The sequence below is a fragment of the Pseudorca crassidens genome, chromosome 10 (genome assembly GCF_039906515.1).
Source record: "Pseudorca crassidens isolate mPseCra1 chromosome 10, mPseCra1.hap1, whole genome shotgun sequence".
NCBI classification, from domain to species: domain Eukaryota; kingdom Metazoa; phylum Chordata; class Mammalia; order Artiodactyla; family Delphinidae; genus Pseudorca; species Pseudorca crassidens.
The window spans coordinates 12,308,938-12,333,311 of NC_090305.1; the positions used below are offsets into that span (position 1 = coordinate 12,308,938).

Consider the following 24,374-nt stretch of genomic DNA (forward strand, 5'->3'; position numbering starts at 1 on the left):
CCAGATTTTATTCATTTAATAGAGCATGGATAATGTCATGGTTGGTATCTAATGTGGTCCTTTGTGGAAAGTTTGAAAATGTTTAAGGTATTGGCTCTAATCAAGGAGACTCTTTACCCAGTTACTCATTCAGCTATGTTTTCTGGTTTATAGGATTGGAATGTAGGTGAAAATAGGGTAATATACACAAGCAGACGAAAAGTAACAATTGGGAAAAGGACTGTAAAGTATTGGAGAAGGAAGGGAATGGCGAAGTTGGAAGTTAAAACTCTAAACCCAGATGATGCCGCTAGTGCGTTGCGTGGTCAGGACAGGTGAGTGCCGGGCTGGGTCCTAGCAGAGATGGCCTCAGCCCACAGACTCTAGGGCTGCATTCTATAGGGCGGCTAGCCTGCTGCTGCTGGGACCTCGCTGCCCTGAGTGTGCTCACTTGTGTTGCTCAGGAAATACTTTGTGGAGTAGAGAACAGTGCACATAATATATGTAACTCAGAACTATCTGTCACAGTCAAGTAATTTCAGCTGCTACAGAGGTTCAGTTCGGTACGAGTGCAATGATTTCAAGCAAACAACTTTTTAAAAATCGAGAAAAACAAGATTTGTTTTCCACTATTCCTATTCCTAAGTCAACCTCCCATCAATTTCTAGGAACTAACTTATTTATTCAATCACATTTATTGAGCACCTGCTAAGTTATTATTGAGCACTGGAAATTTAATAATGATCAAGACACGAATGATACAGGATGCCCATGTCATGTACTTAAACCTGTAATTTACACTATTTGCTCTATATATAGAAATTAAATAATATTCAAAATGATAGAATATTAACACTGGAGGGGATCTTAAATGTGGTAGTCTCAAAATGCTGGCCAGAGTAATGGATGGATGGGTGACAGGCCAACAAATGGATAAGATATTGTTCACCCCGCTACACCATGGACTCCTCAAGCTCAGTGGCTAACATGGAAACTACTGTATTACAAGGTGACTTAGGAGAGCTAAAAGAAAAGTGCTGTGTAGGCACAGAAGGTGATGGTTAATTCTCCTTAAGAGCCAAGGGTAAGGGTGCTTCACAAAGACCCTTTGAGCTGAGCCTGAACATTCTAGTTGAATTTTACCAGGTGGAAAAGAAAGTATATGGTGCATACAGGGTTAGAACGCAGTTTGGGAGGCTGGCCCCTCCCCCTGTGGTCAATGAAGTGGTAAGAAATGAAGTTCTGAAGGGAACGTGGTTAGAGTTACCGTGGTGAGCGACCTTGAATTCCAGGCTTCACTTGGACTTGGTTCTCCACTGCCTTCAGAACCAGGAACTTTGGGGATGGGAGAGTGGCAATCAGATCTGGTTTCTTGCATAGGGAACACAGAGAGCCACAGAGGAAAGCATACACAAGAGCAGGAAGAGAACAGAGGCAAGAACTCAGTTTTGATCATCTTTCGACATGAAAATGAAACAGATCAAGAGCCTTCGGAAGTATGAGCAGTATTTAGTGAGACAGAGGAGTCATACACCAATTCTGCTTATATCTTGGAACAAATAGTCGTTAACAGAGGGACAAACAGGGGAGCAAGCCATGGGGGTAGGAAGGGAATCGAATCTGGTTTTGAACATGATGCATTTGAGATGCTTGATGACTGGCAAACCTAGGGTCTGTTGAAAACTTGGACTGGAACTTACAGAGGATGGAAAAGGTAAAGAGAAGCATTTAGTGGCCATTACATTTAATTGATATTTGAAGACATGACAGTGTAAGAAGTCATCATAGGGAGAGCATTAAGGGGGGAAATGAATAAAGCTGAAGATGGAACCCTGAAATGACCTAGACCTAAGGTGGACGGTGAGAATAGGAAGGAGTCTGAGAAAGACAAAGGGACGAGGAAAAATCAAGGGACTGAAAGCCAAGCCCGGAGACAACTTCAAACGGGCGCGCCCGCTCCGTCCAAACAGGCAGGCCAGCAGAATCAAGGAGCTGGAGGGCCAGAAAAGGCCGTACAAATGTGGCAATATCAGGTGGTCCCAGGTTCCAAGAAAGAGTGGGTGTATTTTGAGATTGCGGGCATACTCCAAGGTTGCCAGATTGTAGAGAGCTATGTATGAAAGTGAGACAGGGACATGAACGTGATAAAGGGGGGCCGACATGCATTGGTGACAAGGTGGAGTAAGTCAAGATGGTACCGTAGGAGGCGGCGGGCTCAAGAGAAGCGTTTGCGTTTTGCATTTTAAATGGGAGGACTCGGGGGCCGTGGAGAGGGTGAGTCAAAAGGTACAGCAGAGAGGAATCAGCGTTGGAACTCTGGAGAAACAGAAGCCTCACGAGGCTGTTCTGCCAAAAGTCACGATCCATGAGATGTGAACAAAAGCATTCTTTCATCCTTTTATTAAGGGTTACAAAAAGGAGTGGTGAAGCTAGAGACATTTCCCCCACCCTATATGTCTACACTGATCCTGTTGCAGATGTCGAGCTCAGATGCAATGTGGGTACATTCTGGGGTTGTCCCCTTAACCCTGCCATTGAACATGGAGGATCAGAATCCCCACGGGTGACTACTCTTGGGCAAAGCATGAACTCTTCCAAGAAAAATGTGAGAAAGAAATGCCCTATAGCCCAGAAGTTTGAGCAAATTTCCAAACACAGGCCTTGGGAGAGTGCATGTATGAGTCACCGCAAGGAAGCCTGAAGCAGGATGGTGCAACGGATGCTTTGGCGCTGAGAGAGCTCAGAATAAACCAGGAAGCCAATGTTTTTAAGATAGTTTTACCAAGCAGTGGAAAACGAAGCCTACGTGGAGTTTGAGCACAGTCAGAATTTAAGACCAGATGCAGCTATTTTTGCCTTTCTCATTGCTTATCATATTTACTGCCTTCTCACAGAAATCCTATAACATTGCAAATTACTTTTATTCATATTTGCAGAATCTCCTTGAAATGAGTTTGTTTAAAAACTGCAAGATGTTAAAGAGTTAGCCCTATGCCTTTTAAAAACCAAACTATGTCAAGACCACACCAATTACACAGATTTAACACACCTGCCAGATGCTTATGGAAGAAAATACACTTCAAGCAAAAGCTAAACATCTGTTGTTCATAAACTTGTGCTAATGCTAAGGGGAAGCAAAATCTCAAAAGCATAAGCAAGCCTTCTATCAAGGAGCAATTCCTGTGGTTGAGAAGAAAACTCCTATACACGTGTGAAACAAAAAGATGATAGTTCTAAGACCAATAGTATTGCACATACATGTATGTATATATGTATATGTGTATATATGCTTAAAACTTTTCATAAATGTTTAAAGAATGTGAAGAAGTCACTGTGGATTGGGTGCATTTGGGGAAGGCTTTTTGAAGTAGATAAGTTCTTTGCCTTGCATTCAGTACAGAATTTGGATTGGCGGGAAGGAAGACAAAGCAGAGGATGTGGAAGAGCCTGCAGGTGAGGGACAAAGGGTGATAAAATAGGAAGAAAGTAGAACCAAGTCATAAAGAGACTTCTGGAACAAAGATCCTAAGTTTGGTGAGTGTGTGAAAGATACAGTAAGATCTTTCTTTATCTGGGGTTCATTCGGTTTTGTTTTGTTCTTTTGCGGTACGCGGGCCTCTCACTGCTGTGGCCTCTCCCGTTGAGGAGCACAGGCTCCAGATGCGCAGGCTCAGCGGCCATGGCTCACGGGCCCAGCCGCTCCGCGGCATGTGGGATCTTCCCGGATCGGGGCACGAACCCGTGTCCCCTGCATTGGCAGGCGGACTCTCAACCACTGCGCCACCAGGGAAGCCTGGTTCATTCGGTTTTTATTCATGAACTTGGACATTGATTTATTAACTCAGCAAATATATATTAAGCACCTGGTATACATCAGGCTCCCTGTTAGGGCTAGAGCTGTAGTTCTCATCCGGGCTGATTTTCTCCCCAGGAGGCACTGGGCCATGTCTGAAGATGGTTCTTTCTCATCACACCGAGGATGGTGTGCCACTGGCATTTAGTGGGTAGAGACCAGGGATGATACACAGGACAGCCCTCACACCAAGAAATTTTCTGGCCCCAAATGTCAATATTGCTGCTGTTGAGAAACACTGGACTGGAGGGTTCGGATATCCTAGGTGAAGTCCCTGCCCTTTCAGGATCACAGGGGGAGCTGACACTGTAAGCTAAGAATTCCGGTGCACTACGCTCCATAATGAAGCAGGTACCGGGAACTATGGAAGAGCAGAATAAGATGCCACTCACTTTGCTTAGGGTTGAAAAGATTTCTGGAAGAAAGTCACATTGCAGATGACTCTTAAAAGATGAATTGAAACTTGCCCAGGTAGGAGGTGTGGGCGGAAGGAGCGTGTTCAAACATGCAGCGTATTTGGGACCAGTGGGTAGTTTGGCGTAACTGGAATATAGGCTCTGTGGTTGGAGGGGATGGTGCGAGATGCGGCTGGGAAGTTAGGTTGGGACTACATCCAGGAGCGTGCTGTGGGCCCTATTCATCTCTATCCCAGCCACACTCGAGAAGGACAATGTCCACCAAGGCAACCTCGAAGTAGCTGGGTTCTGCTGTTCTGTTTATGGCACTCTTGTCTGTAGATTTCATTTCCTCATCTGGGCTCCGGTAAGCATGTGTCCTCTGAGTTTTGAGTAAAGGTAATAGCGAAATAAAACTCTTGCTGATAATTTGTCCTAAAGATAGAAGCTGTCAGATAATCTTTCAGAGTTTAAAAGCTCATGTCAATATTCCTTCAGATGAAAAGAACGGTAGGATAAAAATATAGCAGGGCTTATTAGTAACATCTTACCCATTTTTTCCCTAAATGGTTAGAACATACTGCCTTTCTCCGCTCTTTACATCACCGTTTCTGTTATTAAAGCTGTCTATTTTTCAGTTCTAAATCCTGGGAGGATTTTCCCCATGAATTTAACATGACTGAGGAAACTTGCTCCAGGGTAGAACTTTGCTGCAAATTACCTAACTGAGACTAGGCTGCTTAATAAAGAGACTAAAAATGAATCACAGGCTTTTTGTAGCTTCAAATGTGGAGTTGCCTTTCTCCTTCACCCCCAATTTCATGATTGTTCATAACAGAAAGAGGCCAGCTTTATACAATGATTTCATGGAAGAAATGTCCTTTGTGTTCAAAACTGGAGGCTGCCGCTGATACGGGCCAGGAGAGTGTATGTGGAGAGAGTTAGGGGGTACTACCTAGTACTCCTAGGTAGGGGAGCTACCATTTCTAAGCTTCTTCAAAGGCCACTCCTGCCCATGCCACACGATGCTTATCACTGGGGGGCGTGCATGACACTCCTGGGGTCAGGCAGTGCCTTGTAAATGGCGCTCAGGTTATCTGTTCAAGCCCAAGTCTCTGCATGTGCATAACCACCACCTTACTGGGTTTTAGGTATTATGTAAGTTCTACCAAGAGCAAGTGTATACAAATAACCCATTATACTGGAAAAGGAACCTTAAAGCAGAATTACAAATCTTTCTCAGCGCCCCCTCTTCTGCTTTCTGACTCTTTGCAGGGGAAAGTGTAAGGGGTACCCTACACTCTAGTCTGTGGGAGCCTTGAACCCCGCCCTCATTTTTCAGTAATTGATTCTGGAAAGCTTTTCCTTCTTCCTATCATCCTGATGTTTGAAAGTTCTTTTTCCTTTGGAGAAGCCACCAAGCTTCCCCTCTCCCTTCTGGTATTTAACCTAAATTTATGCACAGTACTAATTAATACTCTTTGGTAGGGTCCCTTAGCATGGATGTCAACAGAGGTCCAGCACCAGAGGCTAGACCATTCTAACGGCTTTAGGGGAATCAACTCGTTTCATCCTCACAATGTGTCCGTGAAGTAGGTACTCTTTTTGGCCTCATTTATAGATGAAAACTTGAGGCACAGAAAGATGAAGTGACTTCTAAAGGTCACGGAGCTAGAAAGACGGAGAGCCAGCAGTCAATTGTGATGTGATTCATAATAAAAATATATATTCGGTCTTTGTCACCATTTCTGGCACGGAGCTCCTAAAACCCTTGGCATTTCCTTAGTGATGAGAGCAATAAATATGTCTTGGGTTATGTTAATGAGGTAACTTTTGGACCTCGCCTTGCCAGGGTCCCCATCCATGAGATTAGAGGGTCAGATCTCTCAGTCCCATCCCCCAGCCTCTGGGAAGGGGAGAGAGCCTGGAGCTTGAATCAATCACCAATAGCCAGTGAATTAATCAATCATGCTTATGTAATGAAGCCTCCATAAAACCCAAAAGGAGAGGGTTCAGAGAGCTTCTCGTTGGTGAACATGTGGAGACTTGGGGCGCCTAGAGAGGGCATGGAAGCTCGTCACCCTTTCCCACACACCTTGCCCTAAGCATCTCTTCCCTCTGGCTGCTCCTGGGTTTTTTTGTTTTTTATAACGAACTGGTGATCTAGTAAGTGAAATGTCTCTCAGAGTTCTATGAGCCGCTCTAGCAAATTAATCAAACCTGAGGAGGGGGCTATGGGAGCCTCTGGTTTATAGCCAGTCAGAAGCATAGGTAACAACCTGGGCTTTCGATTTACCTCAGAAGTTGGGGGAGAGCAGTCTTGCAGGACTGAACCCTTACCCATGGATGGTGTTAGAACCCTTACCATGTAGATGGTGTTAGAACTGAGTTGAATTCGCGACACCCTGCTGATATCTGAGAATTGCTTGGTGGCGTGTAGGAAGCCCCCATCCCTGACACCCACACTGGGATTAATTCACAGATGCAGGCCAGTGGGGTTCTGAAGCCCCATCCAACATGGCGGCAGAGTCACACAGGGCCTCAGATGGTCTCACCCAGAACGTCTGAAGGGACTTAACGGCAAAGAAATGGTTTTGCTTCTTTGTTTGTTTGTTTTAGTGAGCATGGTAGCCCAAATGTTCTCCACCCCCTTGAGTCTGAGGGTACAGCTGTTGATTGCAAGAATCCTCACTATTCGTGGTTCTTATACTTCTGCTTTGAAACAGCCCAGCTCCACCGCATGAAGCAGTTTTTTAAATCATCATGTGTTTACTGGGGGCGGGGGGGAACCTTAAACAAACAAGGTATACAGGTAGATTAGGGGATGGGATTAGGAGTCTGGGATGTCCAGCACTGTGTTTTTGACCGACTGAAAGGATTGTTGAAAACAACTGAAGGACTTACATCTTGGCTAGCTTGTGCATTTTCAAAGTATCATTGTTAATACCCATTTCTTCGCCAGCCCAACTCAGCTGGCTTCATGTTACCACCAGTAATCCCTGAGGAGAGAGCAAGAGCCTGGGCTGGTTAGGCCTTTGAGTTGGAGGGGAGAATGTGTGTGCACTGCATCCTCTTTCTGTAACCAGCACGGTGGACGCTCGGAGGGCAGCCCCCGTTCCAGGCCCACACCCACCAGGAAAAAGGCCAGCATGCTAGAGCCAACTCCACAAAGCGTTCTTGAGAAATGGATACTTCGCTCAAGACATTGAGGAAAGATAGGAAAGGACTCACATTATATATACACAGTGTGGCAAAAATGTCTAAAACCCCCCATGCAAGCATCTCTGTTCTTCCTTCCCAGACATCGTAAGCAGCAACAAAGAGAGGAAACAAGAAAATGAGCCTAATAAATATAAGGAAGGAAAATACGGAGGAAGAAAGAACAAAGGAATGGAAAATAGTTTTCTTTAAACTCAGGTGAACCAAATATCTTTGTTGGCTGAGTTAGCAAAGGAGAGTCAGCTGGGGGGTGATAGTGAAATAAACTCGAAATGGAAGTATTTGTTCCTTCTTTTCTCTTAAGGGCTGTTTATTACTTATGAACCATGAGGGTAAAGTGCAATGTCAGGAGAGTGAAGATGGTAGAATTCATTCCTTACTGTATGTCTCTGACCATCGATAGTCATCCCTCAGTAGCCATAGGATTTGGCTCCAGGACCCTTCACAGATTCCAGAATCTGCAGATGCTCACGTTCCTTGTATAAAATGGTGTGGTATTTGCATATAACCTAGGCGTGTCCTCCCGTATACTTTAAATCATCTCTGGATTACTTGTAGTACCTAATACAATGTAGCTGCCATGCAAATAGTTGTCACCATGCAACAACTTTCAGTTTTGCTTTTTGGAATTTTGTTTTTTCAAATGTTTTTGATTCATGGTTGAATATTAGAATATGGAACCCACAGATACAGAGAGCTGACTGTATATGCAGTTTGTCAAGAGACGATGCAAGCCACATCTGTTAATGGAAGCCTTCACTGAGGCTTGGTGCAAGAAATCATTGGGTTATCAGTAGATCTCAGCTTTTCAGCTCACAAGTTGCTCAACTATACTGTAAGAGGAAGAAAGTGAATGTCAGGGCCTCAGTTTACTGCCCTTGAACTTGAATATCAGTGGCTTAGAAATGAAGGAAAGATCATATTTGAATGTAAATGTCTAGCTTGCTATCCTGAATCATCTGAGTCGTAAGATAATGCCCCTGTTTAAGGAAAACCAAAGACTGCTTATCTCAGTGCTACTGGGTGTCAGCCACCAGGGCCAGCACCGCCCCAGGTACCTCTTGACAAGGCATCCAGCTGACATATTACTGTTTGACACATTGCTGCCTATAAACACATCTGCTCAGGGCACTTGCCACTGCTAGCAGAGCTCAACCCATGCTCCTTGAAAGTCAAAATCCTTCATCACTTAGCCTCTACATACCTTCTTAGACTGGGTTTTTGTTCCACCTGTTATCCCACCAGTGCTGAGACTGGAGTAAACTATTCAGCTCTTCTGAATGTGGTTTGCATCCCCTCTCTTCGCACTCCTGGACCTTTGCTGAAATGTTTCCTAATGCCTGGAGAGCTTTTTTTTCTTGCCTCTTTGCATCGTGGCTGTATTCACCTGACCTAAACTTTCTTCAGGCTCCAGCTTAAATCTCCCCACTTGCACAGATTCTTCCACGAATCTTCCCTTCTCTGTCAAAATGAATTTCTTCTTCCATTATAACTGAGAGCACTGTGCACCAACACACAGCATCAGAGGGTTTTCGTTTGCATTTTAATGCATATGCCTGGATTACAGTAGTTACTCCTTTGTACTTACCGTTATCTAGCATACTATATATTTACTTATTTATTTCTTTATTGTCTGTCTGCATAAAGCACAGGGACTTTGTCTGCTTTGTTTATTGCTGTATCCCCATTGTCTGAACAGTGCTTAACGGATAGTAGGTACTCAATAAACATTTTTAAAATTAATAAGTGAGTGACTCATGGGAGCCTAGAAATCCCAGATTGCCCTCATCTTTCCATCGCCTCAGAGTGGCTGGCAAAGTGCTTTGCACATGATTCTCGAATCCAGCTGGATTCAAGAGCCAGCCACCGGGATCTGGCTATGTATATCTCCTCTGCTTTGAAGAGGAGATGCGGATTTAACTGCGATTGTACGGCTGTAGTGCTGTGAGGCAGGCAGACATGATGGAGGATGAGACTCTTACAGGAAAATTCTAGGTTAATGGGCAACCCTAATTGCTAAATCTAATTAGGAAGAGGAAATCAGTTAAATTAAGAATCCTTCGTGTAAGAGAACCCAGTAAGAAGCCGTTGGGCAAAATTTTTCATTTCTCATTCACTTCAATCAGCTTCCTTAAGAGAAGGCAGCAAGACAGCAGGACTTCAGCAAGAGTATTTTATTGGCCCCAAAGCTAAGCTCTCATGACTACAGAAACCAAGAGGAAAGGACAACCTGGTCTTTGGCTACTAGATTCTTCTTTGGCATGTGCTCGGGAGGAAGCTGCCATGTCGTCTCTCCTAAGATTGAAAGGATTATCACTGTGAAAGCTCAGGCTCTCATGCTTGAGTCTTTGCCAGCATGCTTCCAATTTGGAGAGCTAATCCCCCTAATTGGGTACAATCAGACCCATCTCCACTGAAGCCAGCAACACAGAAGCCCCATGCAATTCACCTCTATTGCTGAAAAAGTTACTTGTCTTCAGTTATTTGGTCTGAAAAGATAAATCCTTTTTCCCGTTAATACTTGCAAGTTTAAAGTGTTTCCATCCTCATCTTCTGCAACACCTTAAGAATCACAGGGTCCATTCCTTTTTTCTGAGAAATCCAACAAAATATATTAAAAATGAAGAGATACAATAATATGAATATAAGAATTACCAACATCAATTCCAACAGAATTATTTTATGTAAATACATGTAGTCAGAGCTCATATTCAGAAGCAGAGTGGTAACCTTAGTATCAGCTCCATCAAGATTCTAGCTAAGCTCTGTCACGAACAGTGTGAATTAGGGCAAGCAATAACTCTGATTTCCTCATCTATAAAGTAGGGATAAAAATAATACCTATTCACAGTTATTTTGCAAAGATTAAATGAGATAACGCTCATATAGCACTTAGCACTGCACCTGGAATATAGGAACCACTCCATAAGTGAGGAGTGAATAAATGAATAAACTGCCAGGTATCCTTCAAACCACTGATCCAGACCTGCTACATTTCTGAGACAACAGGACTTATTCTCATGCCCCAAACAAGTGGGTCCCAAGGCTGCTGTTTACAGCTGTTCTGGTTGTAACCTAAGGGGCACCATTCACAGTTCGTACCCCAAGGATTTGTATATTAACTATTACAATTTTACTGCATATTACAATCCTTTTCTAATAGATGGAAAAGTATCAAGAGGAAGGGGAGACTTTTTCTACTTTGCACAAAGGCACTGTACGGGCAAGTCCTGGCCCTGGGCAGTAAAGACAAGCATTGGCGCCAGCTCCCTGCATGAAAGCAAGCTGGGTTAGATGACTGGTTTTAGCCACAGTTGAGCTCATTCACAGGACTCTAAACACTATAAGTATTGTTGAATAGGGCTGAAAAGCTGCTCTCACTGGACAGTCATTTGGTTTGTAAATGTTAGCTACTGTGTTTGCTGTCCTTACTATAATCATTATTTCATTTTACCGTATTATTTATTATGTTCGAATTCATCACAGAGCCCATGCTTGTCTCTGTGACGAGACAATAGTTTGTCAGCATCATCTACCTGCCATAATGAAGATCAAAAGGCAAACCAAGTTAGCATAATGCCATCCTGAAGCCAGCCATCCCTCCCTGGAATTAGGCCCTCTGCAGACCCAGCCTCCCTCTTTGGACTGAAAACAGGTCCTGAATCTGGACAGAGGACCTGAACTACCCCAGCTGGCTAACTGGGGGATGACAGAAGGATGGGCAAAATAAAACAAGGTTTGTGAGTTCTGGGAAGCAAAGTTAACCATCATGGCAACCACAGGGCAGCAATCAGAGATGGCCTTTTGAGTGGCTACCTGAACAAGGTGTCCTGGGAACCAGAAACAGTCACAAGGACAGGCTGTAGCTCCAGCATAGGAGTCTCTCCCTTCTTCAAGCCCCTATAACACACTATTTGTCCCTCCCTATGTCAGACTTATACATTGCGTGGTCATCTTCCTGGAAGTGTGTTCATAAAGGGCAAAGGATACAAGAACCATGACTCCTCTCTTTCTTTCTTTCTTGTTTATACTGCAATAGCAAGTCCATGCTGGTTGATCCACCACTTTCGCAATACACTTCTCTCTATCTTACTTATCGTGGTGGTGGTTACACAACTATATCATTTCTGAAAACCCACAGAACTGTACACAACAAAAGAGTGACTGTTATTGTGTGTGAGAGGTGATGGCAGACACCATTGTTGCCTACCCAGTAGCCTTTCTCCCATACCCTGCCTGCCAATTCCTCTTGTCATTGGTTGGTTTAAGAATGACCTTTGAAAATGAAAACGCAATGTCAGAGATATTTGTATCTCCACATCCATAGCAGCGTTATTTACGATAGCTAAGACATGGAAACAACCTAAGTGTCCATCAGCAGATGAATGGATAAAGAAGATGTGAGATATATATGATAGAAGAGTGTTAAGCCATAAAAAAGAAACAAATCCTGCTATTTGTGACAATGTGGATGGACCTTGAGGGCAATATGCGAAGTGAAATAAACCAGATAGAGAAAGAAAAATACTGCGACATTTGGCATAATTCTTACCAGTCAAAGATGTGAAGGTGTGGAAGCTTCTGCTTGTGTTCTTTCTTGAAAAAGCGGTTTTAGGGGGGCTCATGTGCCCTCTTCTTTTGTGGCTTTCGGTATTGTGTGAGGATGTGATGCCTGGAGCTGCTACTGCAATCTTGTGAAGATGAGGAGAGCTAGCACACATGCAGAGTATGGCAGATCAGGCAGGTCATCCTGACAACACTGAGCAGCTGAATTCACTGACCCTGGAGACCGGCCCACCCTAGCCCACTCCTACTACCTCCTGACTTAACCGCTGGGGGAGGTAATACATTTTTTCTTATTATTAAAGCTGCTTTATTTGGTTTTCCTATTACCTACAGCCAGAAACATTGTGATTAACACACTGGTGCCATGCTGTTAGAAATGGGTCAGGAGTCCTGCTGTAGAGTTGTATCCAAGAACAAACACACAGCAGATGTCTGTTATGCCATTGCCAAGATACACTTTGTTTTGTTGCAGCATTGTCTCTTGATTACCAGTTGGCTTTTGCTACCTGTGGAGCCACTTGAACCTAATTCAACCAATAACAAACTCTAGAAACTTAAGGCAACAGCATCTTTAAGGCTGTCGAAATTTGTCTTGGTTTCCATGATGATCCATTTCCTTTTCCTCCTCTCTTTCTGGGTCCTTTCCTGCTGGATGAATACTCCATTTTCAGCCCCTCACATGTATAGTCTCTTACTGAGTCTGCTCTCAGTGGGGCTTTCCGATGACTTCTTTGTTGTCTTCATCTGTCTAAAGCTTCATCTTTCTTTAGCATTTATTTTCATCTGAAAACTCTATAGGGACTTCCCTTGCGGCACAGTGGTTAAGAATCTGCCTGCCCATGCAGGAGACACGGGTTCAAGCCCTGGTCCAGGAAGATCCCACATGCCGCGGAGTGACTAAGCCTGTGTACCACAACTACTGAGCCTGCACTCTAGAGCCCACAAGCCACAACTACTGAGCCCACGTGCCACAACTACTGAAGCCCGCACGCCTACAGCCCATGCTCCGCAACAAGAGAAGCCACTGCAATGAGAAGCCCGCGCACCGCAACGAAGAGTAGCCCCCGCTCGCCGCAGCTAGAGAAAAGCCCGCATGCAGCAATGAAGATCCAGCACAGCCAAAAATAAATAAATTTAAAAAAATTTTTTAAAAACTCTATATTCTTCCTTTCCTTCTTTTCTTGACTTTGCATAAAATCAGGGTGGTCCAGTGAAAGTTATGTTTAAGAATTAATGTGAAGAAAGCAATCTTTAAATCCTTTATGCCTTTTTAAAAACCGCTTTATTCATCACCTTATTGTTTTATTTTTGTTTTTCATATTTTTCCCTGGTTGAAAATGTTTGTCATCCAGGTCATTGGAAGCCTCTTTAGTCCTATTGAACTCTTTCAGATTCGACATCTTTGTCCTTTGTTAACTGAGATTTGATGATCTCCTTATTAATCCAACAGAAAGGGCCCCTCCCCTATCCTTTCTGCTCCACAGCTGCAAGAAAAAAAATTATTTGCCACCGGCATCTTGCAGGCAGTGTGCCAAGCAAGCAATACATCAGGCAGCCAACATTTTTCATCAGAACTCAACCTATTTCATATATCTTTCCCTAAAACGCCTAGCACAGTCATTTGTTGAGTAGATGCTCAATAACTTAAATTTTTTTGAATAAACTTAAATTGAATGTTTATAGTCAGTACTAGATGACAAGCAACACACAAATTTTGGCTCCTTTGGAACCCATGGAAAAGGACCTCAACACTGGCAGCATCTTGAGATCCCAATACAGTTCAAGCAACTCAGGACCATCAAGAGCTGAATATTTGTGCTGTGAGTTATCTAGTTCTAGTCCTTTGCTTCACCTTCTGCTTGCTGACACCTCTTGTTCTAATATCTAAAATATCATTATAAAATATCTAGTATGTATAAATTAGTTAATTGGTTAAATGCCAGGAGTTTGACCATAAGAGGAAAGGTTTGGGAATCTTAGGAGAATTACAGTATCCAGAATCTTAGCCTTCATGAGGAAGGAGGCAGGATGGAATTTGTATGAAGATTCTCAAAATGTCCACTCAGTTTATTATTACTATTATTATTTTTAGATGTTGGGGGTAGGAATTTATTAATTAATTAATTTATTTTTGCTGTGTTGGGTCTTCGTTTCTGTGCGAGGGCTTTCTCTAGTTGTGGCAAGCGGGGGCCACTCTTCATTGTGTTGCGCGGGCCTCTCACTATTGCGGCCTCTCTTGTTGCGGAGCGTAGGCTCCAGACGCGCAGGCTCAGTAGTTGTGGCTCACGGGCCTAGTTGCTCCGCGGCATGTGGGATCCTCCCAGACCAGGGCTCGAACCCGTGTCCCCTGCATTAGCAGGCAGATTCTCCACCACTGCGCCACCAGGGAAGCCCCAGTTTATTATTATTTTTGATTGCAGTATGATATCATACAGGCTTTCATATCTTATTTTTGCTCCTTCTATCACAAGTCCTCAGTTCTCACCTCTGGTGGCAGCCAGATTTCATTTCATTTATTCATTCATTCACTTCAACAGTTACTTATTGTGCATCACCTGGGGGCCCAAGCACACTTCTGGGTGCTGAGTATGTATAACAGGGAGCAAAACAGACAGAACTCCTGCCCTCCTGGAGCTTACATTCTAGTGTGAGAGACCCTGGAATGTAATAAATCCATAAACTCAGGAAGAGCTTAGTTCTTTTTAGATAAATAAAGCTGAGTAAGGAACTGTTGAGGGATGGCCTCTCTGAAGAGGTGCTGTTTGCAATAAGGCCTGATTTTAAGAGACTTCTTATTTTTGAACATTCTTTACCCATTTCCTTCTTTTGTCTCTGTTAGAGGTATCTTTCAGCAAGAATAGAAAGACTGAAGTCTAGTGATGTGATGTTGGGAAAGCCCCTTTACTTCCCTGGTCCCCACTTTCCATGATAGCAAAATGAGGTGGCTGGATCACCCAGAGGCTCTTTGCAGTTCTGAAATAATAACAATTTTGTGTTAATAACACTTTATTCCTACAGAACACACACAAGAAATCCCTCTACTCACTATTCGACTTTTCTAACAGTTAACATCTTTTTTTTTCAATATCAGGAATCTAAGTGGTCAATACTCTTTTAATGTTTGTCTGTGGGATCACTTTGTTTTGTAAATTGTGAAAAGAGAAGTTGGTACAATCCTAGCATTTTCATGAAATAGGAAACATGATTCAGACATGTTGGTAAGATATACAATACTGGGGACACATCTTCCGTTGGGGTTTAGATTGTCAACAAATTAAACCAGAGAGATGTCTAAAGGGGTTCTGATCTTGTCTATTTCTGCTTGCTCTCCTTTTTTTTAAGGGATGAAAAGTTCAGAAAACTCAGGTGAGAAATAAGTAAAGAAATAAATATTGAAATCTCTTAAGGCAGCTGTATCTGACCAGGAAAAACAACCACTAAAATGTTTGTCAGCGCAAGGGGGAAGGAGGTAACAGTGTTGATATTTACAGACCTCTGGTGCTCATTTTACCTCGGGGAACTTTATGGACATAAGATGCCAGCCCTCTCAACAGTCAGGGCTGCCTGGTTAAAAGTCAGGTCTCATTATCTCCTGGTTAACAATTCACATTTTGAAACGGAAGACCTAGACTCAAATGTAATCCTGTCTTCAGGCTTGAAGAGAAGTAAAGCACTATTTTAATCTAATACATAAGTAAAAGCAGGAAAATCCTCTCCGGACAGTAGAAGATGTTCATGGTTCTATTGTACTTCCTGACTGTAAATGCGTGAAAGAAAATTTCAGGAGAAAATATTCCCCAAAGTAACCTTTTTAAATGTTAAACCACTGCATTTTGGAAACCGAGATAAAGAGCTTTGTACTCCCAGCTATTTCTCTGTTCCTTTTCCCTTAACTAAACCTCCTGTGTAATAGTTTCTTTGGTGTGCTTTGTTTTGAAGAGATGTTTCATGTTGCTGCCGTGCCTTGTTTCAGGAATCAGAGGCGCACGGAGTCAAACTTGGCCTTTGGAAAACAACCCGGATAATGACTGCCTGTAGTTATATAAATGTTTAAATAACAACGGGTTTTTAATTTAATTTAATGTAGGAAAACTGAGCACATCCTTACCCAATGCCTCTCCTTGTAAGTGGCTACTGTGTCCTGTGGGTAACCTTAGGATAGAACCTGGTAGCACAATCAGAAACATAGTAGGTGCTTTAAAAATATTTAAAAGATGAATGAATGAATGAATGAGTGAATGCTTAATAAATGTGCTTGGTCTGATCCTAAAACAACTTTTTCTTCCCTTTAGAAATTTGGCCTTTTAGTTGTCACTTTTTAACATGTTAATTTCTAAAGTATCTGACCATTGAAGAGTAATTAACAACAGAGAGTAATTGACAATATGCCTTGTTTAACACTGTCCCTCCTTCCCAAATAAATTCATGCGTTATGACCCTCCAGAGATGGATAGAACAAAACCAGCTGAGATGGGAATATCTGATGGCTTTTTCCCCCCCACAAACTGTCTTGTATTCAGAGCAAAGCCACAGTTTCAACGGCCTCAGGCGTCCGCACTCCAGGCTCACTGCAGAATCTTCCCTTACTGACCCTAGACTTGTTTAGCAGAGCCTAAAGTCACCAACCTTCGGGGTAAATTACCCTCCTCCCCACCCCTCAACATTCCCAAAGGTTCATCTCAAATTCTGTTTGTCAAAACGGGAAGTGTGCTTGGTCTCACCACTTGAAGCCAAAAGTTTTAACTATATTCTTTGCTGTTCCTCCAGAAAGACACTCTTCTGAAGTTTCCCAGATCTTACTTTGAAGTGCTCTCTGGAGTTAGCCAAACAAATAGGAAAAGTCTGAGTAAACTATGCAAGAACAGCAGCCAGTGGATAATTGGATGAACCTAGCAATGCTGGAACTTGCCTGACCCAGGAGAGAGGGCAGCGCTGAGAGTGCAGTTTTCAGGTCAAAGCCCCGGGGTGCTGACCACCACGGTGGGGAGGTGTGTGTAAAGGAGGGTGCCTTAGGCACCCACTCAGGCAGTAGAGGGAAATGCTTAACCCCTGAGGTATCTCTTCCTTGTGTTTATTTACTCATTGACAACTTGGAGGACCCTTTAGCATTCCTAGAGAAAGCTCCAGGGTATGAGAAAGTATGCAGTGGAATGGGGGTGTGGGAGTGCCCCCTTCTCCCCAGACACCCTGTCCTTTTCTCTCCACTTCTCACAGATACAGAATCTCCAGGCACTGAATCTACTGGTGATCTCTGTGACCAGACACAAGCAGCTTCCCCAGAGGGCAATGTGATCTCAGTATGACACAGTCACGTTTTTTTTTTTAAATAAACAGCTGTTATTTAACTTATGGAAAAATCTTAACAAACAAAAGGAACAAACAATAATAAGCAAACACCTATGCCCACCGCCAGGAGAAGGCAGGTGTGAATAGTTGGCCTATTCACTTTAGTTCTTTTTTCTTTAAGAAATAAGATTTTATAGCACCCTCCCTCAAATTAAGTATCTCCACAGCTATTCTCATCATGGTTTCTTTTACAAATTGCTTTGATTTTAATTATGAGCAATTCAAAAGTGCAAAAACAGAATAGAAAATGATGACTATCTTTATACCCACCATCAAGATTATTTATTTTGCCTTATTTGTTTTAAATCTTGCTCTAACTTCCTATTCTAGAAACTTTCAGGCATATACAAAAGTAGGAAGAATAGTATAATGAGTCCATGTACCCATCAACACCCTTCAACGATTATCAACTCATGGCCTTGTGTTTTTTTGTTTGTTTTTTTAAGAAGATGTTGGGGGTAGGAGTTTACTAATTTATTTTGTTTATTTTGGCTGTGTTGGGTCTTCGTTTCTGTGCGAGGGTTTTCTCTAGTGGCAGGCGGGGGCCACTCTTCATCGCGGTGCGCGGGCCTCTCACTATCGCAGCCTCTCTTGTTGCGGAGCACAGGCTCCAGACACGCAGGCTCAGTAATTGTGGCTCACGGGCCCAGTTGCTCCGCGGCATGTGGAATCCTCCCAGACCGGGGCTCGAACCCGTGTCCCCTGCATTGGCAGGCAGATTCTCAACCACTGTGTCACCAGGGAAGCCCCATGGCCTTGTTTTATCTATAATATAGATATAGAGGATATAGATTCTGTACGTCCATTCACTTCTACCCATCACATTAGTTATCTATGAATATTTCAGTATGTGTCTCTTAAAGATAACTTAAAAAACATATCTGTAATGCCATTATCATACTTGAAGATAATGATAATTTACTAATATTAGCCAATATCCAGTCAGTGTTCAAATTTTCAAATGTCTTATAAAAATTTTTTTATCGTTTTTATGCTTGAATCAGGATTCAGGTAAGGTGTACCCATTGCCATTGATTTGATACAACTTTTAAATCTCTTTTAATCTTTAAGTGTGTCTTCTTTATTCTCTCCCCCAATCCCTGTGCCTTGTAATTTACTTACTAAGAAACCAGGTCTTCATTTTTCCTGTAGAATTTTGTACAATGTGGATTTTTCACCCCCGTTGTGTTGTTTAACATGTTCTTGTGTCTTCTGTATTTCCTGTAAATTGGTTATTGGGTCTGGAGGCTGCTTCAGATTCTGGTTATTTCTGCAGGGCTTGATGACTTCATGGGGGGCAGGGGTGCTCTTCCAACAGGAAGCAGATAAAGTCCGGTTGTCTCTGTGATATAGGCAGCCTTGTTGCTCAATGCCTAGATTCATTCACTCATCAGGTGTTGCAAGTTGATTCATTTCAATTCTATCATTCCTTCATACTTATAGCAAGAATATTTCTATGAAGAGAAAATTCCCTGTATCTCCTATTTGACTATCAATTGCATGGTTCCTTGGGAGTGGCTGGATTAATGCTTAACCAGTTTACAAAATAAGATAGTTGTTTCCTAGAATCTTCCAGTGATGATCAATTAGGTTCTTGTTTGTTTGTTATTATTATAAACTTACGGATTTAACATATTTGATGTGTTTCAACCCAGTGCTGTTGTTTTTGGTTTTGATGGTTAAATTGTCCCATCTTTGGCCAGTGGGAGCCTCTTTAATTGGCTCCTGAATCATTAGATGTGACTCTTTGATACCTTCCTTGCTATCTGGTATGACAAGTTGTTTCTGGCTCCTCTGATACATTTCCTGCCCCATACCAACAACCAGTGCACTCTAGGAGATGCTATTAGAAACATTAATCTGGGCTCTAAGGCTGCTCATTCGTAGTAGGTGGTCATTATTTCTAGGCTATTTTGGTAAACAAAGTTGGAATATATATACTTTTCTTAAGATGAAATATATCATGAGTTTATGCTGATAATTCCAATTCAGATTCTGGTCTAACCTCTTTGATCTTCATCTGGACCTTCTTTTTCCCACATGGAGAATCTTGAATCTGAAAACAACAGAAAGGCTAGAATTCAAAATAACAAAATTACTCATTTGCTGTCTCCCACAAAACACGCCCAACAGTTTCAGAATAATAATATCAACCCTGTCGCTAACAATAGGATTCTTGAACACAGTTTAAGAGAGTCTTGTCTGTGTGTTTTGGAAGACCTTATATTTTCTTAGTGTGTCTTCTGTCAAGGACATATTGTCAAACTCTTGTGTGTAAAATCACTTAGAATAATTTTCACTGTGTGCTTTCTGCCACCTGAATGTATATTCAGGTTCATTGCTTTTATTTTTACTTCTTAGATTTTATTACTTTCAATTTAAAATTGTTCAATTAATTCCAGGTTTTGTAATTAGGTATAAAATATTTACATGGTTCCAAAGTCAAACAAACAAGACAGTGTTTATTCAGAGAAATCTAGCTTCTATACCTTTCCCTTTCCCTAATAAAATTGCCATTTCTTAATGTTTAGCCTTCCATTGCTTGTTTGTTTTTAAATAAAAGCAGAATATGGGCTTCCCTGGTGGCACAGTGGTAGAGAGTCCGCCTGCTGATGCAGGGGACACAGGTTCGTGCCCCAGTCCGGGAAGATCCCACATGCCGCGGAGCAGCTAGGCCCGTGAGCCATGGCCACTGAGCCTGTGCGTCCGGAGCCTGTGCTCCGCAATGGGAGAGGCCACAACAGTGAGAGGTCCGCGTACAGCAAAAAAAAAAAAAGCAGAATATATGTATGTGTGCATGTGTGTATGTGTGTGTGTGTCCCATTTCTTAGCTAAACAGTGTCATGCCGTACATATTCTTCTCTACTTGTTTTTTTTCTTTTTCAAGCTACAAATATATCCTGGAGGTCACACCATACTGGCACAGAGATTTTTCTTAGTACTTTTTCAGCTGCATAGTACTCCACTATGTGGGTGTACCTTAGTTTATTTAACTAGTTTCCTAATGATCAACATTTGTTTCCAGTCTTTAGCTATTGAAAGTAGTCCAGTTATGACAAGCCTTGTACATATGTCTTTTTATCTTTTCCCAGGAATCTTTGGTGGGACTCTCTGAGGTTGCTGGGTCAAAGAGTAAATGCACATGCAATTTTGTCAGATATTGCCAAATTCCAAATACCAAATTCTGTAAGGGTTCTACCATTTTGCATTCCCACCAGCAGTGTATAAAGAAGCTTGTACAATATAGCTTTACCCACAGCTTTACCGATATAGTACCTTGTCAAACTTTTAGATTTTTGTTAATCTTTTAGAGAGAAATGGATCCCAGTGGAGTTTTGATGTGCATTTCTATTTAAATGAGTTTGAGTAACATTTCATATGATTTAAAGATATTTTCATTTCTTTTTTGGTGAACTCTCAATTTCTCTAGTACTTTTTTCCACAGCAGTGCTATTTAATATAATTCCAGTGATGGAAACATTCTATACCTGCACTATCTAATATAGTAGCCACTAATCACATGTGCTGTTGAATATTTGAAATGGGGCTGGTGTAACTGAGGAATTAAATTTTTTATTTTATTTAATTTTAATTAATTTAAATTTAAATAATCACACGTGACTAGTGGCAACTGTTTTAGATTGCTCAGGTGTATCAGGTTTTTAGTCTAGTCTCTCTTTTTAGAAACTCTTTATATATCAGGGGTACAGCATGAGAAAGAAGCAGTCCCTGACCTTTGAGAGGTGGCCTGCCTCAGCTGGACCTCAGTGCTGCCAGGGGTTTGCTAGGTACTGACGGCTAGATGGGTGTCCCCCGTTGGATATAAAAATCTGGTAGAGCACCGGTATGATTCAGACAAGGTCACTCTGCCACCATGATAGCAAAGCAAAACAAAACAAAACACCATTTGAGAGTCTTTTCTAAGCACAGACAAAAACAAGGTTACTGTGTAAATCACAGAAAACTAAACAAAAAACAAACACACACACACACATCTTCCTATACTGGCTAACATGGGCGACTGCTGCTTCTCTACCAATTGTGGCTTTAGCTTTGATTCATTTCTCCCGCCCTAGAGATAAGGTTTAATAAGATAGTCAATAATAGATTTGCTTACTGTTCCCTGACAGCATCCAATCCAGAGCCAAGCCCTACTTCCTTGAACCCTCTCCAGAGTTGCCTAACCAAACCCCAACTCCTGTAAAAAGTCATTTTCAAGACTGCCTTCCTGAATCCCACTGTGGTACCCCGTGGTGGACAGTCTCCTTTGTTACAAGGGGCTTAAATCCAAACTTGTTCATCCGCAGGTGTGTGCTTGGTGGTCTTTGGCTGGAGGGCGTTGATTACACTTTGCGATTTCAGTTACTATTATTCTCCCCAGTTTGTCATTTTCCATTTTACTTTACTAAAGTCTTTTTTACTATGCAAATTTGTATTTTTAAGAAATAAAAAATAATTTTAATTGCTCTGATTCCAAATCATAGCAAAGGAAAATTTCCCCACCCCCAAGCTATAAAGGAATTTATTCATATTTGCTTCTAGTACTTGTCTGGTTTCATTTTTATATTTACATTTACCTGGAATATATCCAGTATATGGTGTGAAAAAGACATTAACTTTTTCTAAATGGTCATTCAGTTATCCCAGGACCACCAATAAAAATCTAACTTTTCCTCTCTATTTTGAGATGCCACCTTCACTGCATTCTACATTTCTGTACTTAATTAGGTCTATTTCTGTATTTTCTCTTCTCTTCCATGGGTCTATCTGTCCATTCATGTGCAATATCACACTGTTTTAATATAGAGGCTTCATAATATATTACTTCTGGGAGGGCTAGCCCCCTGTCCCTGCTCTGCATTTTGGGGTTTTCCTACGATTCTTGGGGATTTTCTTGCCCTTCTAGATGAATTTATAATCTAGTTGTCTTGTTCTAGGGAAAAGCCCTAATGTTAACTTTATTGGGATTACATTAAGTTTATAAACTGACTTAGTGAGAACTGGCATGTTATGGCTGTTGAGTCTTCCTACCCAAAACCATGGTGTGACTTTCCAGTTTTTCAGGTCTTCTTTTGTATCCTCAGCAGTGTTTTAGAGATGACCTCACATAAGTTCTGAGTGTTTAGGTTCATGCCTGGGTTTTTTTGTTTTTGTCTTTTTACTGTTGAAAACAGTGTCCTCTCTTCCATTGTATCTTATATTGGATTTTAATTAGTGTATGAGAAGGTTATTGGTTTTATATGTTAATTTTGTAATCTGAAACTATTTTTATTGTTTAAGGTGGTTTTTCACTGGTTCTTTGGAAATTGCATATATGTAAAATTATGTTGCCTACAGAGAGTTTTGCCTCTTCCTTTCCAATTTTTATCCTTCTAATTGCTTTTTCTTGTCTAATTGTATTGGCTAGTACGTCCATCCCAGTGTAAAATAGTAGTAAAGATAATGCATCCTTGTCTGTTAATCACGTTATTGAAAAGTTTTTAATGTTACCACATGAACTAAAATTTTGGCTTTCGATCATAAAAAGGAAGTAGTCATCAATTTCTATTCTATTGAGTACTTTTAACATGAGTGAAAGTTCATGTGATCAAATGCCTTATCCACCTCTGTGGAGATGATTGTATGATCTTTCTCTTTAGCTCTCTTAATATAAACGATTATATTATTGAATTTTCTAATAAGGAATCAGCCCTGCTTTCTCAGAATAAATCCCACTTGCTTGTTATATATTTTTAATGAGGTGATCTATTGTGTGTTTTAATATTTCATTTAAGATTTTTTCCTATGATATTCATAAGTGACATTGGTCTGGAGTTTTCTTTTTGATGCAATCTAGTGTACTTTTTAGTATAGTCTTTCCAAACCTGGATGGTACAAAAAGAGCACTGGGAAACAGAGTTAAAGATAAACCTAATTCCTGTAGCAACTAAAATGGAAAATGGAAAATGACACGAATGATTTCAGAAAAAAAAATCCAGATCCCCTATTTGACAGGAAAAGAGAATTTACATACCATTCATGTTTGTGAGTAAAATAATCCATTGCTACTTATTTTTTAACTCTCCCTGCACAGCAACTGTAATTAGAAGTGAGTTCTATACACACCTTTTTTTGCAGCAGCTATTGCCAAGCACATCCCCAATTTCTAAAAATGCTTTTATTCTTTAGCAGAGTAAACAGCAAAAGGTGCTTAAAGGCAAATAATAATAAATGTGCGGGGCACAGGAGCCACACATGCCCAGGGTAAGTTTCTTGATGCCTAAAGCCATTTGGCTTTGAAGAGAGCTAAAGAAACAACCGTCTGATGTTCAGAAGTTAAGATGAAAAAGTTAAAGAGCTACCTCCCCAAAACCCATAACCCCAATCTAATCATGAGTAAAACATCAGTTGAATCCTAACTGAGGGACATTCTACTAAATTCCTGACCATCACTCCTCAAGACTGTCAAGGTCACCAAAAACATGGAAAGTCTGAGAAACTCTTACAGCCAAGTGGTGCCTAAGGAGTACTGAAGACTAAATGTAATATGGTGACCTAGATGGGTTCCTGGAACAGGAAAAGGACTTTAGGTAAAAACTGAGAAAACATGCATAAATCATGGGCTCTATTTAATAACAATATTATTGGTTCACTAACTGTGACAAATGTGCCGTACAAATGTAAGATGTCAGTAATAGAGGGAAATGGGTATGATGTACATGGTGACTCTCTGTACTATCTTCACAATTTTTCTGTAAATCTAAAACTATGCTAAAATTAAAAGTGTATTTTTAAAAAGTTAAAGGAGCTTAAAATATAATACAGGTGCACCTTTTCTCCAGATGCCAAAAAATATAGAATTAGACCAACAGGTACGTGCAGAGATGCTCAACATCACTAATCAGGGAAATGCAAATCAAAGCAACAGTGGGATATCGCCTCACGCCTGTTAGAATGGCCATCATCAAAAAGACAAGTGATAAATGCTGGCGAGGATGTGGAGAAAAGGGACGCAAATTAGTGTAGCCACTATGGAC

At 41.5% G+C, this 24,374-nt stretch overlaps 1 protein-coding gene across 1 annotated transcript in view; it reads left to right on the forward strand.

Annotated features, from left to right (window-relative positions):
• The window catches only part of MYLIP (myosin regulatory light chain interacting protein), a 44,376-nt gene extending 20,235 nt beyond the window's left edge, over nucleotides 1-24,141 (forward strand). The window contains exons 8-10 of the transcript XR_010946675.1: nucleotides 154-314; nucleotides 3,375-3,513; nucleotides 23,530-24,141. The gene's annotated coding sequence lies outside the window, so the exon portion shown is untranslated. The remainder of the gene's footprint in view (nucleotides 1-153; nucleotides 315-3,374; nucleotides 3,514-23,529) is intronic.
• Nucleotides 24,142-24,374: the final 233 nt, after the last annotated feature.